At 41.0% G+C, this 17012-nt stretch overlaps 1 long non-coding RNA gene across 2 annotated transcripts; it reads right to left on the bottom strand.

Moving 5' to 3' along the window:
- Positions 1–5651: 5651 nt before the first annotated feature.
- On the bottom strand, positions 5652–15082 carry LOC116438451. 2 transcript variants are annotated; one of them, XR_004237750.1, is made up of 4 exons: positions 14985–15082; positions 11188–11416; positions 7562–7730; positions 5652–5739 (listed from the first exon to the last, which is right to left on the bottom strand). It is a non-coding gene; the product is annotated as an uncharacterized LOC116438451 (long non-coding RNA). The 2 variants fall into 2 exon arrangements; XR_004237749.1 differs by lacking the exon at positions 5652–5739 and having other exon boundaries at positions 5746–7730.
- Between the last annotated feature and the right edge of the window lie 1930 nt (positions 15083–17012).

The raw sequence follows: 17012 nt of genomic DNA, 5'->3' as shown, positions 1-17012 counted from the left end.
CATGGTCTTTCCAGCAGGTGGAAAAGGATACAAATTATTAAAAGATACCAGATTTCTGGTGATAAAGAAACTTTCATAACAATGATAAGAAGGGCCAAAAATCTCTGATAATGTTAGGTGATAAAATTTTTATTAATTTTTTATTGTCTTGTTAAGAGAAAACGTAGTTCTGGTGGCCTTATACCTATAATGATGTTCAGGGAACCAGATTCTGCCACTAATAAGCTCTGCAACCACAGAAAGTTCATTTCCAGGTGTTCTCGACCTGGGATGACAATTTTCTCTTTCAAATGGGTCTGCAGTTGAACTCTGATGAGGTTTAATTTCTGCAGAGGGCCATAGTCCTGTTTCAGTCTACATTTTTAAACCAGCCATGTACTGGTATGCACAATTTAATTTCTGATACTTGAAGAAATGGAAAGTACGTTAATTTCATAGATGACTATTTTGAACTACTCTTTTTGAACTTTTGAGTAACTTAAAAAGTTGTTCAGCAACTCATGACCTTTTTCTCCTCTCCTTCTACAGATTTTTGCTACTTTGAGCAGCAACAAAACATTTCATTGACAGCAGTTTGTTAGCATTGGCATGAGCTGAACATCAACAATGCTTTGCATGCTTACATAACTATACTTATAATGCAAACCTGGTTGTCTGAGTCTCATAATAAACCTGGCAGGATGGTGCCTACTGTCTTTGAAGAGGCAGAGACTTTGGAAGTGACAGAAACATGACCACGAAACCTGTCTTTATATGTACAGACCAACCATGGCTTTAAACCAGAGCCTTTGGGCAGCACTTGGAGAGAGCTCGTCCGAGAAAACCCCTTGTAGGGTCTCTGTTCCAAAAGTGAGAGGTAGGAAAATCATCACAGATTATGTTGAAACTGCTCTGGAAAATTCTCCCTCTAAAACTTTGCCAGTTGGCTGAGAAAGAAGCAGGATGGCAAAGGAGGTTCCTGATTTCTGCAGAGGGGAGAAAAAAACCAATCTCCAAACGTTTCTCAGTGGCATTATTCAAGAATTCTAGTAGAATTCAACCACATCCTAAAGAGATTTGGTGTCTTTGTGGTGCAGGGGAGTGCAAGAAGGGGTTAGAAAAGAGGCATTGCTGCCTTGTTGCAGCAGCTGATGTGACAAAGAGGACTGGGACTTCCAGCACAGATGCCAGTTGAAGGGGGAGTCACACCCAGTGCCAGGAGGGAGGGCCTTAACTCTCAGACAAATTAATTACAGTTAGTAATTAATTTAGCCCTAATGTGTAGTAATCTCCAGCTGCATGCAGCACAAATGTAAATTAGTACACAAAGCTGGTGATGCAAGAGCTGTTTGTTTACAAGAGTAGGAAACTAATTGACTTTTCATCCTGTTGGGTTTCAGAGTGCAAAGCAGAACCAGTGAGATTCCAGCCTTCACTTTTCTGCAAATCAAATATGAAATAAAACATGCCCATAAGTATATCCATGTTTTTATCAATGTTAAAATTTGTAAAAACATTTTTTTCTTTATGTTACTTTGTTTGATTTCTTGAAAATCCAATAAATGAAAAATCTTGTTCTGAAGTGTGCCTACAGAGACCTTTACAAGAATTTGGGTTTCCTTGACATTCCCATTTTCAATGGAGTCTGGATCCAATTCTAGGCCTCAAAATCCAGAAAACACTGCTTTCATGCTTTTGGGTAGAGGGAAAGTAACATAAAATGGCTCCTATTCAGCTGTCCTGGGAATTGTCTTTTTTTCTAAAAGGATTAAATTGTTGGGGAAAAAAATCCTAAATTTTCTGTGGAAAGTAAGCATGCTGTCTAGGGACCAGAACTGAGATTTGAAAGTTAAATTTTCCTCTCAGACAGTTTCCATCAATATTTTTCTGTCAGTCTTCATAAAAGCTGAAGACACCTCATAGAGCACTTTTATCAGATTTTCACTGCTTTGACATCCTTAAAATGCATTTTTTCAGGGTGAAGAAACACAGAAAGACTGGAGGGGTAAAAAATAAGAGTGCATGGCATAGAACTGGTGGCAGAGATAGGAGACTGGGAAAATGATCAGTTGCATTCACAGCTTGATTTTGTGACAACAAACTCTCAGTCAATTGGCTCAAGTAATACATAATAAGGTAGGAGAATAATGCTGAAATTGTCACTTCACTGCCATTCTTTTCCATCTTTTGCCTCGTCCAGGGCATGTTGAAATCTCCCTGGGTCCATCACTGCCATTCACTGTGCATTTCTGCACTGATTATATTTGCTACAGCTCCCCCTCCAAGTCACACCAGACTCTCAGATCTGCGTCCAAACATTGATTCGATCCTTTGTTCCTATTGCACTGAGGTTCAAGGGAGGGGGAAAAGAAAGAATACAGAACAAAACAGAGGAAGAGAGAGAAGGAATGAATAAAAGGGAGAAAGAGCAAGCAGAAAAGCAAGACAGCAAGAAAGAAAGGCAAATCAAGAGCACAAGCAAGGAAGAAAATGAAGGAAAGAAAGAAGGAAATAAATAAAAGGAAAGAACTAAACACAGAGGACCACAGTGGTCCCTTGTGACTTGCTTTCAATGGAATTTCTTTAGAGAGTCTTTTAGCCTAAAGGGTAATAGCAGTAGATTCCCACAATGTCTTGATGGATTGGTGTGAATGACTCATATCTTGACTTTTTCCAGTATATTTCATAAGATTTACACACTGGGCAACCCCAGAATTAACTTTGAAGTGGCCCTTAGTTTTCCCAGCCTCTGAATTAGCTTCTGGCGATGACTTATTTTGGTGGGGACAAGAGTGATTTTGGCTTTTTTTCCTTTTTCATCAATACAGAGCTGGAGCCTTTCTGCTTTGCAAGCCCAGCTGGTTAAGCTCTGTTCAAATTGTTTGTAGAAAGGTCCATACACTAAACACGGCTTTGTTCCTTTGCTGAGGACTTGGGGCACAGAAACTTAAATAAAATCAAGCTCTCACTGCGTCATGTGAGCCCAAGTTTGAGGACCTGTCCTCCCAGCCCTGGAAGCCTGATTTGCAATGCTGAAGTGAGTTAATGAGAGAAGGCTCCTGTGTGTGAGCTGCAAAGAGCTCAGACAGAGGAGCTGTGGCACATACCCCACTGCCAGTTACACATGGAGCAGCAGTGAGTGGGTTTAAAATGTGGATTAGGCTCCAAGTTTATCCTGCTTTCACTGCCTGAAATCATCCTAAAGCCTGTCTGGCTGTGAATGGGGCATGGCCAGTGCTTTCCATTCAGGATCTGCTCTAGCAGTGAATTAAATCCACCACGTGGCATTTGGCTCTGCATATATTGTCACCTTCCACAGCTTTGCCTTTTCTGGCACTGTGCACAACTGATTTCCATCATTCCCTCACAAAAAAAGGTTCATTTTATGGCAGTGCCCCAGGAAGCCTGACCTGATGCTTCCAGGACATGCAGAATTTGAATAAATACTCATTTCACCAACACACAGCCTGCCATTCCCAGCCAGCTGTGGAGTGACTGTAAAGCTAAAACAAAAAAAGGCTGGTTCTTGATGACACATCCCTGATTCAGTTGGTCCTGGGGAAAAAAAAAAAAAAAAAGGCAGGAGGTTTCTTTGCCTAAACCTGCCAGTGGAAATCTGACACCGTTTGGTGGTTAGCAATGAAACGCTTTATTAAACTTCAATCGCTCTTTGAAACTGAATGGTTTCGATTGCCACACAAAATGAAACTGCTGTCGTTTGGTCACTGCTGGGATGTTGGCTAGACAAGCCATTGAAAAGCGCACTGCAGCAGCAGCAAACAGATAACGTTGCGTTTCTAACTAGATGTGTGGCAGTAGACTGATTTCCACCGTGAGTGAGTACCTGTCCCTCCTACTGTCTCTTGCGTTCGACCTGAAAACAAAAATTCAAAAAATAAATCACAGAATTCCCAAACAAATCTGTTGTCTTGCCTGATAGCAAAACAGAAGGTGCCCAAGCAGAAATGGTCTCCTGCCTCTCTCTCCCACTTTTTCCAGTGAAAGCTAGGCAGAACCTTCCTTGCTAATATGTAATAATTTGTCTTGAAAAGCCTATTGAAATAGTGTAAAATATCCTCTTCAGAGAATATTTTTTTTCATAGAAGTTATCTTCCATTTAATGACTTTTTTCTTTTTATCTGCCACAACATTACACCAATACCTGCCTACGAACAGTAGGACACATCAAGAAAAAACATTGAAAACCACATACATTGAAAATCACTCAGTTTGCAGGGTCAGAAAGAAAGAAAACACGTAAAATGCTGAATGACTGAAATAACCATGATTTCAGGAGAAGCCAGGGCCTTGCCAAGGATTTTGGAGCCACCTCTGGTCATGCACTTATTAATAGGTCTGGGTGTCCAGATGCCCTGGCAGGGGCCTTTCTGAGGTCTTAGTAGCACAGAATGCTGGGCATCTAATATGAAAAAAAAAACAAGGTTCAAGTTGTTATGTGATGCCACTAAATCATTCAGTATCTGGAAGCTCTTCTGGGGCTGGTGTGCCTGACAGGAGGCAGCACGGCTGGGACAGCTTCACAATTCCCATCTCCTATATTGTCTGGAGTTTGCTTTGTTGCAAAATGTGCCACTAACAAAAGCTTTATTACAGGTTCATGAGACAAAGACGGCAGCTTTACAGACAGCCACTGCTTTTGTCTGTGATTTGACACCAATTACAGCTTCTTGCCCCATTTTCTGCCTCTCAGACAGTTTTTGAACTGTGGCATTGTCTTATGTTTCATCTTTCCACTGCTCAGTTTCCTCATTAGTCTCTTGAACTGTGCTGAGAGCTGGAATAATTATGATGCTGCTGAGTCCTTCTTTCAGCTGCAGAAGGGCATTAAAGGACTGAGAGGGAACGAAATTCCTCCAAGGGAAATCTGTGCTGATTTGTACCTGTCGTACTCTGGTTATATGAATGGGGAAATCCCAAACTGAAAATATATATTTTTGGATATGTGTATTAAAGGAAAGGTTTGAAAGGTTTCATCTACACAGAGACAGCAAAACTATGGAGCAAAAATAGAGAAATGCTTTTTATTGCAATTGATAGTTGGTGCAGCAAAGCCTGTCAAAATTTATTATTAAATTACCCTTTAAATGGTCTTTTTTTCAGATTTTAGTCCAGATGGAGAACAATCTTGTGAAACCAGTGTCTTGCAGAAGAGTTTGCCACACTGGGACAAGAAGAACTTATTCCTGCAATGTGGCATCTCTCCAAAACTGACCTAGCTGTATTCCATAAAGAAAACAATAGAAGAAAATGGAAGAATGTAATCTGGAGAAGACTTTTAGACTCTTTTCTACTCAAGAGGATTCTAGCAGGAATCTTTGCAGTAATTGGTTTGAACTCTATTGAGGAGTACTGGAATTCACCAAAAACAAAAGTCAGCATTTCCAGCTGATCAGGGTTCCTTCACTCTGCACCTTAAAGAAAACTTTGTTTTAAGCACCAATTGGGCTGACAATAAATTACTCAGAATTAAAATAAAATTTAGAAAAAAAGCAGGAGTCAGGATCTCCTGGACTGTGTATGAACCTGTGTTTCCCACATACCCAACTCCGGAACTGGGCTCGTCAGGAATCCCTGCTCAGTCACTTTGGAACCAGCTCTGGGATTTGGTAGAGGCTGCTCAAGACTAAACATTTCCAGTGAGATCCTTTGGGCTCATCAATCAGCCTCTTACAGTGAAATGTTTTTCATCAGTTCAGTTCCAATCAGCTGTAATAACCTACAAAGAGAGAGATGAAAGCCCTGCAAGTGAACAAAACAATTACTGTCAGTATTTTTGAAATACTTACATTAACAAATGTTAGTGGAACACTTTTAGAAGGAAATATTTCTGCAAAGGGCACGAAATCATGACTGCAGCTAAAGCAGGATGATTGGGCTAAACAGAGTTTCATTCCCTGTTCTTGGCAGGAGGTGTGCTGATGGCTGTAATTTAATTCTGGAGCCAAATCAAGGCAACTCATCATGATACATCTGCTGAGTTTTGAGTATACATGGAGCAAGCATGTGTGCTTTCCTGAAATCTTTTCCTAGAAGCAAAATGCATTGCAAAGATTTACACATCTGTTGTGTCATCTTTTGACAAGGCTGATGAAAACCAAGGCATAGCCCCACGCAGGAATTTTGGTTGGGAGATATGTACTGGCAGAAGGGAAGAGAAAATATTGAGTACATCCATGGTGAATTATTAAGCAATATTTGGCAGACACTAATTTTCAGTCACAAATATATTTATTTTTAAAATGGCTTGAAATTTGTTCTTCTTTTTATCTAGTGACTAATGGCATTCTCTGTATCATGAAAATAGTGGATGAGTGGCATGTGTGAATTCTTGCATCTTCTAATGTGAACCAACAATAACCAACCTGTTATTGGGGTTTTCTTTGTTGTTTCTTTGATTATTTGTGGCGGTAGTAGCAGTTTGGCAGTGGCCTAGACAACAGCAAAAAAAGGACATTATTATGTCCAGCCTATCATTACCTGCTGATTGCTTTCTCTCCACAGTGAGGAAGTTCATTTAAACATCTGCTTCAGGCTATCTTAGCAGGAATTAGGAATAGTAATTAGACTCAGCCATGTGTTTTCAGTTTCGAGAATTCAATATTCGAAAATGTAGAGTCGGAAAACAACACAAAGGCAACTGCTTTTTCAAAAATGTAGTGTCCTGCAGAGGAAGAGCACAGCTTTTACCCAGTCCAGTAATAATACCCTGGAGAAGTAATGCTTTGTGGAAGATTTGTGAGGAGGACCTGCTGAATACATAATTTCCTCCAAGGTAATGTTGTTCCCTTGCATTTTGCACTGTCATTTCCTGCGCCACAATTTAATTGCACTTGGAAATGGGCCTTGGCTTTGGTGGAGGACACATCTCCTGAGGTGCAGGTCCAACACAAGATGGCCAGGGCAAGCAAAGACAGCAAGAACCCCTCATCTTTGCCAGACAAGGGTGAAGGCACCCGGTGAAGGATTTGGCAATCAACAGAAAATGGGCAATTAGGGAATGCTATTGGGTGCTGTCTCACTTTCCTCCACGTGGTGTTAGGAGGGCTACAGTCCTAACACACTTTTGTGGTTATTGCTGCAACACTTAAATCAGTTTGTTGTTTGTATTCCCTCAGAGGATAAATGGGCAGAGCCCTGTGGTGGAAGGATTTCAAAAAGGCAGTCATGTTAGGATTTCTTCCTTCCTTGTCTTTGTGTACCAATGACCTTGCAGAGAAAATTAATACTAAATGTTCACTACAAGACAGAAAACAACCATCCAGGTGGGCTCAAACAAATCTTCAAATGTTGGAGATTTCCATTTCAAGTGGAGGGCAACCTGCAAAGGTAAAACTTATCCTCAAGTCTTGCTTGATTTCCCCTTCACAGTATTTCTTAAACTACAGTAAACAAAGCATTTATGCGGCAGGGTGTAAATTTCTGTGTCCTTCAACAGCTGGTGGTGTTGTTCCCAGCACAAGTTTGGTTACTTCAGCATATTTCTCCAGGCAAAATGTAATAACAAAATGAATGCACAAGTATTTCTGTAAACAAACACACACATGCATGGATATGAACATACTAGCCATTGTGTAGGAATGTCTTTCTCTCAATGAGCCTTTAACCATGCTGGGGATGAAGTGATGGATCTGACAGGAGCCTCTTGTCTGTGCTTTAGTGCTGACTGTTCCTCTGGTGGTGGAATATGTCCAGAGCAAACACTGCCAGTGAAATGGTTGCTTTGCATCCTCCTGAGGAGAAAAGACAAGGAAAGATGTCTGTTACTTTTTAAATATCAAGCAGACAGAAACCATTGTTTTTCACCTCCTCCTGTCTCTTCATACTGAGGAAAGGAAACCCACCTTCACTGAGTCCTTCAGTCTTCTGTTTGCTAGGTCATATTACATTGGATCATAGTGCATCAGTCTCCAGGATTTAATGGCAGGGCTTCCTTTCAGGACAGGTGGTAGCTCCTGCCCATTTGAATAATTCCTCATTTATTTCCTTTTCCCATTTTTTCCTGCATTGCACAGCACACCTGTCTCTTTGTATCTGAAGGAAAGAGCTATTTCTCACTCTGCTTTCACAGACAGAAGGCTGTTGAGCACCAGAAAATGAGAAGGCTGGCTGGAGGTGCCTCATCAACATGGAACATGGTCATAATTCAAAGTGACAAAGCTGATGGCTGTTCGCCCCACCTGGAGGAAGGAAGTCTGGAGGCACAAGGTTTGGGAAGACGAAGCATTCCTATACTGATATTCCACAACTCACTGTGACTGCTTCATTCATAAAAGGCATTTTTCCTTAGTGCCACTACAGCGTGAAGGAGCAGAGGAAAGATCCAATTCCACAGACATTTAAAGCTCAGCATTTATTGCTCAGATATTCCTACCACCTTCTGAGTCAGCCTTACACCCATTTTGCCATTCAGGACTGACCATTATCCAGAAATTACCAGGTTCTTCAGCCTGGGGAGGCTGAGAACAATTTAGCTGCATTAGCACGTTATTTTCCCCTCTATAATTAACTCTGCTGTGCTGACACTGAAGAACATTCACTTGACAAGGAAGAACAGTTCTCTAGAAATGTTTTCAAAGAGCCCATTCCTCTTCTGCTCTGCAGTGAAATTCGGTATTTTTGCACTGCTTTTCTTCTGAAACACTTCCACTCAAGACAGAGGACAAGGGGAAATCCTATCTCCTGTTTACAAGCTTTCTGTGGTGCCTTAAAATATAGTGTCATGCTTCGTGTTGGTACATACTGTGCTAAAACAAACAACAATATTTTGTTAGCAGAAGAATTCGAGCCATTAACCACCTCACTCCATAATCTGGGGGGTATAGATTTGCAAAGCAGGCTGAGGACAGACTGAATTTGCAACGAGCTCTGAAGGTGCCAGTAGAAAACCTGTTTCCCTAGAAATTAATTCCAAAAAACGCTGGCTTTTCGTCCGATAGCTCATGCAGTACTGCCATCTCGTGGTCCTCTCTGCTGCAGCTCTGCTTTGACAGCAAAAAGCCGGTGGGAAGAGCCTGCTAATCCCAGCAGAAATAGTTTATGCTGTTAAATTGTGATCCTGCCAGATGCCTACCTGGATGCATGAGCAGGCTGTGCTTAGGTCATCTGCCGAAGCCTGTGGGAAGAAGATTTAGGGCAGAAAAGGATTCTGCAAGCACATGGACTTAGGGAACTTCCAGAAGGAAGTTTACCCCTGCAAAGGCAACAGTCCAGCTGGATTTTCAAACAGAACACAAACAATAACAATGAATTACCATCGTCACCTTAAAAAAAACCAAACAAACAAAACACAAAATACAAAAACAAAAATCAAATGACAATTAAAGAGTGGTTGGATTAGGAAGGGCGCCAAGCTGGATGCACTAAAGCAACTAAAAAACTGTTGGAGTAAGTGCTTTGTGAACAGCCTGACTGACTCTTAGTTTAGCATTCTCCTCCTTCCCCAAAGACCCACAAGCTGCAAATGAGTGGTCCCCAAAGGCTCCACTGCTAAGTATTTTGAAAGCATGGAATGCCTCAAGGAGCTTCTAGGGGATGTAATGGAATTTGAACTGCATGGGATCGTTCCCTGGCAAGCACAACAACAGAGCTACGCTTGTAATTCCACAGGTTTATGAATCACCTGCTGAAATCAAGGGGACAACGAACGTGCTGGAGATTACACATGTGCTGACGTCTCTCCCTGACTCAAGGCTGTATGGTGGAGAATAAATTACCCAGCTGGGCACAACTGACGTGTCAAGGAAGATGCGAGTTTGAGATTGGGGTATCTTGATTGCCCTAAGATGCTGAAGGTGCTGCTGGATAATACACAAATAATCCATTAAAAATCTTTTCATCTCGCAGGCTGCTCTGTGAGTTGTTGACATCAGAGTGTTGCTGTGCAAATATCATTTACGACTGAGACATGATCTCTGTTAACAGATATGGCGGATAAACTTGTGCCCATACCTGACTGGTGACCCCAAACGATGCTCAATCAGTGCTGGTATTTGGGCCATTTCATGTGGGCTAAATTTCATTTGCCATCATCAAAAAATTTTGGAGTACCTTGCCATGCTTCCATCAAAGCTGATTGCTTATTATGCATTCCTCCGAACACAAAACTTAGGTGATTTTTATTAATGACCATTATTATGGGTGATACAAACCTTATAGTTTTGCAATTTATGGAGATTTTTAGAAGGAAAAACTCCTTTCTGACTCATGCTCCCCTTTTCAATTGACTGAGGAGGCTTTGAAGGTTAATGGCAATGCAATGGAAAACAAAGTGCCTGAGCTCTAGGCTTGGAACAGTATTTTGACCTGAGGGGTTGGGTTTCGTTTTTGTTTGTTGGTCAAGTGACAGCCATTTACTGCCTTTCATATAGCAAATCTGCTTTCTGAACAACCCAGCCATCACTGTACTGAACACGTATTTTGGTGCAGGCAGGAAGTCAAATGTAAGGACTTAATATCTTACAGCAAGTGCCATCTGTGTCTCCTGTGCTCCCATGAAGAGGTTTTTTTTCAGTTTCTTACCATAATGTTATATTTCCCTTGACAATTTGCAGATTAAATACACGTTTTCCTCTGGCTCTGAAGCAGAGAACGCTTCAGTGAAGAAAAGGCAAGTCTGTAATTTCATGTTGAAATGTCAAGCTGCTCTGGAGCCGGGCATTTCTCGTTTTTTCTGTTCTCACATACTTTATTCACTTCACATTATTCCTTTTTAGGAAATTAGGTGAGTCCCCAGAAATGTGTGTAGGTTCCATTTTGGACCCCTGCAGCCACTTGAAATATCTGTGGACTTTGTGAACCATTTCCTCCAGCCAGGAGTCAAATGTCAGCTACAATAAATAAGAAATACAGACCCTGGGGACCAGAAGAATGCTGCTTCATGTCATTATTTCCTAGGTTTTTCTCAATGAAAACACTTTGGGGTACCAACTAAGAAATTAGCCTGTCCACATGTGCTGAACTCCAAATGCCATCAGAGAGAGTCAAGCTCCATCTCAAGAAGTCTGCCTGTGAAAGCAAAGGCTGCGGAAAAAAAAAACTCTCCCCCGAAATGTAGAGGGATGTTCTGTAGCTTATGACATGCTTCATCATGACCTAACTGACCTGAGTCTGCAAAAAACTTCTCCCTGAGTGACTCTTGTGTACATGAAATCCTTCAAAGGTCAGTGTTTTCCAGCAATAAACAATTACCAAACACAGAAGCCAGGCATCTTCAGTTTGCAGGAGTGGCACTTCTCAGAGCATCTGGATAGATGCTTTAAAAGCATTTTACTGTGTCAAAATTGCACCAGGAACCCTTGTGAATGGGTGTCACGTTTTCCTCTTGAGACTGCTAATCACAAAGGTCCCTTCCTGTGGCAGGCAGGTGATGCCACGCGGTTACAGAGCTGTGCAGCCTCAGATTGCAGAAGAGCTGCTCCTATTAAAATAAAAACAAAACAAAACAAAACAAAAAACACACCCAGGGAGTGGCTGGGGAAGAGCTGAAGTGAGTCATAGACCTCAGCAAGGTCCTTCCCGCCGTTCAAGCCTGATGGGTCAAATGCAGGAGATAAAATATTTGAGGGGGAAATGGAAAAATATTGTCATATGGCAAAAACACACTGATCATTGCAATTTTGTTTAGAGTTGCACAAATAAAAGTTAATACCAGTGATAATAACAGCTCTCAGCATTTATGATGTCTGAAATTTAGAGTGACTACTGCATTTGGGCATACTTGAATAAAATTAATATCTACAGTCGCTTTCTATGTCATGTGTTGAAAAGGGAGTGCTTTGTTCTCACCTGACTTTTGTATGTTCCACAGTTTTTGTCTTATGCTTTGCTGGAGGAGATGAAGGGATTGATTTACAAGACAAAACTTGCCAAGATTTGCAGAGACAAAAGAAACCCAGCTAATTATAAGGGCTTTGAAGATAATTCAAATAACTCGTCAAACCGTATGCTGGGATATCAGGGAGTAATGGCAAGCTGGAAATATCCAGCAAAATCCTGAGGCTGTTAGAAATGTGATACCACACTCAGAATTCTGCTAGTGGCCTCTTCTGAAGGTAATTTTGAGCATCATTCAAACACTCCAGGTTTCACCACGTCCTTGAAGCAGGGATGGAAACCCAACCGTTACGTTTTTGAATCCGTCTGCAATCCACCCTTTCATTCCTCTTTCAGCTCCAGCAATATTATCATTGTGCAACGGATTTATCTAATCAAACCTGTTCAGCACATGCTTTTGATGTGTTTATGTGGGAAGGTGCCAGGTGATCTCACTGGGTTCTACGCACGTTAGGGTGAAGCACCCCTGACTCACACCTTATCAATTACATTTTTTATGCTTTCAGCTCACTGGGAGCACAACCTCTTGGGGAAGTTTAGCCAAAGTTTGTCAAGTGTGGCTCCTGGAAGTGAAGCTGCCTTAGCAGAAGGGGTGTGATTTCAGGGAATGTTGCACAGCTCCAGATCACAGTCCAGGTGGTAGAATAAGCACTTACTTGTTGCTTCTGGAAAAGAGTGAAATCACCTTTTCAGGACAGACTAGAAAATGCTGGTTTAGTTGGATAAAATAGTCATGGGAAGGGAACCCACAGATTATGTGCCATTAGACAGACTGGTGTCTGTTGTGTGGAAATTCTGACAGTAAGCTGCCCTCAGCATATAAGGAAGAAAACTAGTGTTTTATTCACTTCGAAAACTTGGGAAGATATTCAGAAAATGATTGTTGCAAATTTCATGTTTTATAAAAGATTGTGTGTAAAATGAATACTGCTAAAATTTGGGGGAATTTATATCAATTTGTATACTCTTTTCCCAGACAGCAAGTAAGAGGACAAGAGGAAATATGCTCAAGCTGTGACTGGGGAGGTTTAGATTAGACATCAGGAAAAGATTGTTCATTGAAAGGTTAGTCAAGCATTGGAAAAGGCTTCTCAGGGAAGTGGTGGAGTCACTGTTCCTGGAGGGATTTAAAAGACATATGTGGCACTTGGGGGCATGGGTTAGTGGTGGCCTTGGCAGTGCTGGGTTAATGGTTGGACTTGATGATCCCAAGGGTATTTTCCAACCCAAATAATTTTATGTTTCCATGCTTCTACACACAGGTCGATGGATACTCATAAGTGTAATCACATTTTTTGACTGACTACATCTCTGAAACAGCAATTGTAAAATTATGAAATACCACAATACCAGTTTAGGAGTACCTAAACTTTTAAAGCTGATATGGATGCGATGAATAAATCAGCTCAGAGTAAATAAATTATTAGACATGACTGTACTGTACCCACCTTTACAGTATTACAAGAAGTAAATTGTTCAAAGAAATACGTAGGGTTATGTGTGATTAAAAAAATAGAGATGCCGTGATTCATAAAAATAAATCCAGGAATTTCCTTGGATCCTTTCTTTTTATCTTTGTCAGAGAGGGTGTGGGGAAGCACAGCATCAGAAAATATATTTATTTCCTTTAAGATGCCTAAAAAGGCTTCTAAGGAAAGCTGTGAATACAGTGGTTTAACTGAGACCATTTTTTCTTGGAAAAGAGTGTCTCATCAGAGAAGAGAGTATCCTGAGAAAACTAGATTTGAGACCACATGGGAAACCTGAATATACATAGTCCATAGTACCCTGTAGTTGTCATGCCACTCTGTCATATTTGCAAAGTTATGCCAGCCAGACAAAGTGCCCAGTGACTGGGGAAAAGGGAATATCACATCCATTTTTGGAAAAGGGCAGAAAAGAACACAAAATTCTTGCCTCTGCATTGGAGAGATATGGATTTGATTGATGGATGGATAGATGGACGAGGAATTGGCTGGATGGCCACATCCTAAGAGTGGCAGTACATGTCTCAAGGTTCAAGCGGAGGCCAGCAACAAGTGGTGCTCCTAAAGAACCTGTACTGGCACCAATACTGTTTAATAGCCCCATAAATGGTGTAGGCACCATTAATGGAGATCAAGGGCACTCTCAGTAAGTTTGCACAGGAAATTCCTGGATCTATTGCACCAGGACCATAGAAGAGCCACCAAAATGACCAAAGGGCTGCAACCCTTCTCCTGTGAAGACAGGCTGAGAGAACTGGCGTTGTTCACTCTGGAAGCAAGAGGAGTTTGGGAAGAACATACTCCAGCCTTTCAATTTGTAACAGGGGCTTATAAGAAAGATGGAGAAAGACTTTTTACAGGGAAAGGTGCTGTGATTTTAAAATTCAAAGAGGGCTGGATATAAGGAAGGAGTTTTTTGGAATGAGAGTGGTGAGGGCACTGGAACATATTGCCCAGAGAAGTCGTGGGTTCACCGTTTTTGGAAATATTCAAGGCCAGTTTGGATGGACCTTGAGCAACATAATCTTGTGAAAGACATCCCTGACCACAGCAGGGTGTTTGGATTAGATGATCTTTAAAGGTCTCTTCTAACCCAAACCATGCTATGGTTCTCTGATTCTGTGTGGTTTCTTCCGACAGCATTTGTCTTTAATAGTGTTCAAGCACCGTCTTAAAGTTTATTACAAAATTGTGGTAGTGCTCTGTGGTCAGCCAGTCAACTACATTAGAAATATTTTCTGTCTGTTTCCTAAGCTTCATATTTAATAAATATTACATCAAGCAGATGCATGAATGCAAATAATGAAGTTAGATGAAGTAAAGTTTGTAAATTACACTGGGTTTTTTCAGTCTTTTTGAATTTCCTAGAGTGCTAAATGGACAGATTTTAAACACTTCTTTATTTTCTATGTAATTTAACAGCACTTCAACAGAGGTAAGAGAGAAAGCACAAACAAATGAAGGATAATAATTACAACCTGTGTATGTATTGCATTTATACATGTGTGCATGTGTGAGGTGTGTTATACAGGTATTTATACGCTCAGGCATACACTTTAACATTTTCTAAGAAAAATAGATCATCATGTGCCTCAATTTTCAGGAGAAGCTGGTGTTTCCTGCCTTTGAAAATTACAGTTGTATGTCTGCCACTAAGATATTCACTTTTTCTGGCACATTTCTCAGGGGACGTAGAGGGAAGACCTGAGGGTCTGCTGGCCTTCCCACAGCACACCTCTTCATTGAAACAGAGTATTTCTGCTGGAACTGAAGATGAGGAGAAGAAATTTATTAAGCTGAACAGTTGTCACTGCTTTTGCTGCCTTCACAAAATTCTGCATTTTCTTTTGCACCAGCATTTTTCAAGGGAGGCCTCACATGCCATCCTTTGTTTGCTTGCAGTGGAATTATAGTTTACTTTCAGGTTTATGTGAGGAAGGAGTGAGCATTAAACTAATTATGTTAGTCATATATTGAAATAATATTGGAACACATTGCTCAGTGATGCTGGAGGGGTGAGGAAGAAGGGAACTTGCTTCCAGTAAGAACTTCTTAGCATCTCTGTTCCTTTACCTTCTCCTTGATCACTCCAAGATCTGCTTCCTAAACCTGAGTTTTTATTTGGACACTAGGTTTTTAGAAGCCCCAGCTCAACATATATTTGAAATTATTTTTATCTGCTACAAGACTCCAGGGTAGAGTACATTTTTCCTTTCATACAAGAAAGTGTTGACACAACATCATGGATGTTTGGGAAGCTCTGACTCACTCTGCAGAGGATAATGGGTGGGACTTGGGTTGAGACTATAATTCTTTTGCTGGAGGGGGATTTCGATCAGTTTGCAGTCTGGGACAATATTGTAAAAAGTTGTCAATATCTCACTGGCTTCCAAAAGCCAATTTGCCCCTGGATGAAAGGCGTGCTATCATTTTAATGTATTTTCTCCATCTTCTCAGATGAGATCAAATCTAGCTTGGTCAATTTATTTCTAATTTTTTTTCTATATTTTGGCTGTTAGACCACTGCTCTTCTTGAAAGTAGCGTGGTGTTTCTAAGCTGTTTTCAAGAGGATCTTCCATTCCCTGTACGCTGTTTCCCTCCTCTTTCCTCACAGAAATAACTTCCTGATTTAAGTTCTCTCGTTGGTAGTGTCCCTTCTTCATTTGCATTGACCTGGGGCAACAGTACACAATTCCAGTGGTTTCACCCAGTGTGAGTAAATGTGCCTGGCAATTTGAATAATCTCCCTGCACAGCAAATAGCCAGGGATACCTGGACCCTAGTTAATGTTTTTTTAATTAAAAAATTGGGCCCAAGCTGCTCCAAGCAGAATAATGGAGCAGATCCTATCTCTCTCTCTCTCTTTGGTCCATCACCAGTATCTACGTTGCTGGAACCACTCAGAGTCAAGAAGTCTGACAGAAATGAGCTTCACCTGCTGTCAGGGTTGCAGCCAGTTGGCACAGCTTAATCAGCTTTGTTGGGTGCAAAACAACCAGCTCCAACCTGTTCTGGAAGGTTGCTCCCCCACTTTACTGATGTCAGGTTGTTCTCCTCCTTCCTCTCTCTAAAAAAATGTTTGTCTTTTCCCCTTCAGTTACCTCTAGTGATTTAAGGAGACCCCAGGCTTTTCATGTTTTGCAGAGCACACTTATTCTACAAAATAAGTAACCTGACATCTCTCAATTTAGTTTTATCTCCACGCTGCTGTTGCAAGTTGCAGTTAAACTCAGCATAGGGATGCTGAGAAGTGTCAGCACTGATGAATGCTTTTAATAGAAGGGACAATAAATACTGGGAGCTGTGCACCTTTTAGAAAAGACTTTTAAAAGATGAGCAGCCCCACCTAACCCGACAAAGAGAAGAACAAAACTGTCAGGAAAATAATTTGCTAAACTGACTTCCATGAGCAACTTATTCTAGGAAGCAGAAACTTGGTTGAACAATACACAAAGGAAGGGAAATAAGCTGCATTTTTTTCCATTAACAAAATGAGGGAGAACAGGGGGGTAGAAGATGCAAAAAGGTCATTTCAAGAGGACCATCTGCAAGAAAACTTAGTAAGGAAGACTGTGAAAAGGGAAATTTTAAATTGCAGATGAGATGTGATTCCAACCTCCAGAGCAAAAAAGGAAAGAGGTTTTGGTTATAGACTTTGGAAATCAGGGCAGGATGGAAGATTCTTTCAGGTG

Source organism: Corvus moneduloides, chromosome Z (genome assembly GCF_009650955.1).
Source record: "Corvus moneduloides isolate bCorMon1 chromosome Z, bCorMon1.pri, whole genome shotgun sequence".
Lineage (NCBI taxonomy): Eukaryota > Metazoa > Chordata > Aves > Passeriformes > Corvidae > Corvus > Corvus moneduloides.
Note: the sequence above shows the minus strand (reverse complement) of the source record. Positions and strands in the feature narration are given on the sequence as shown.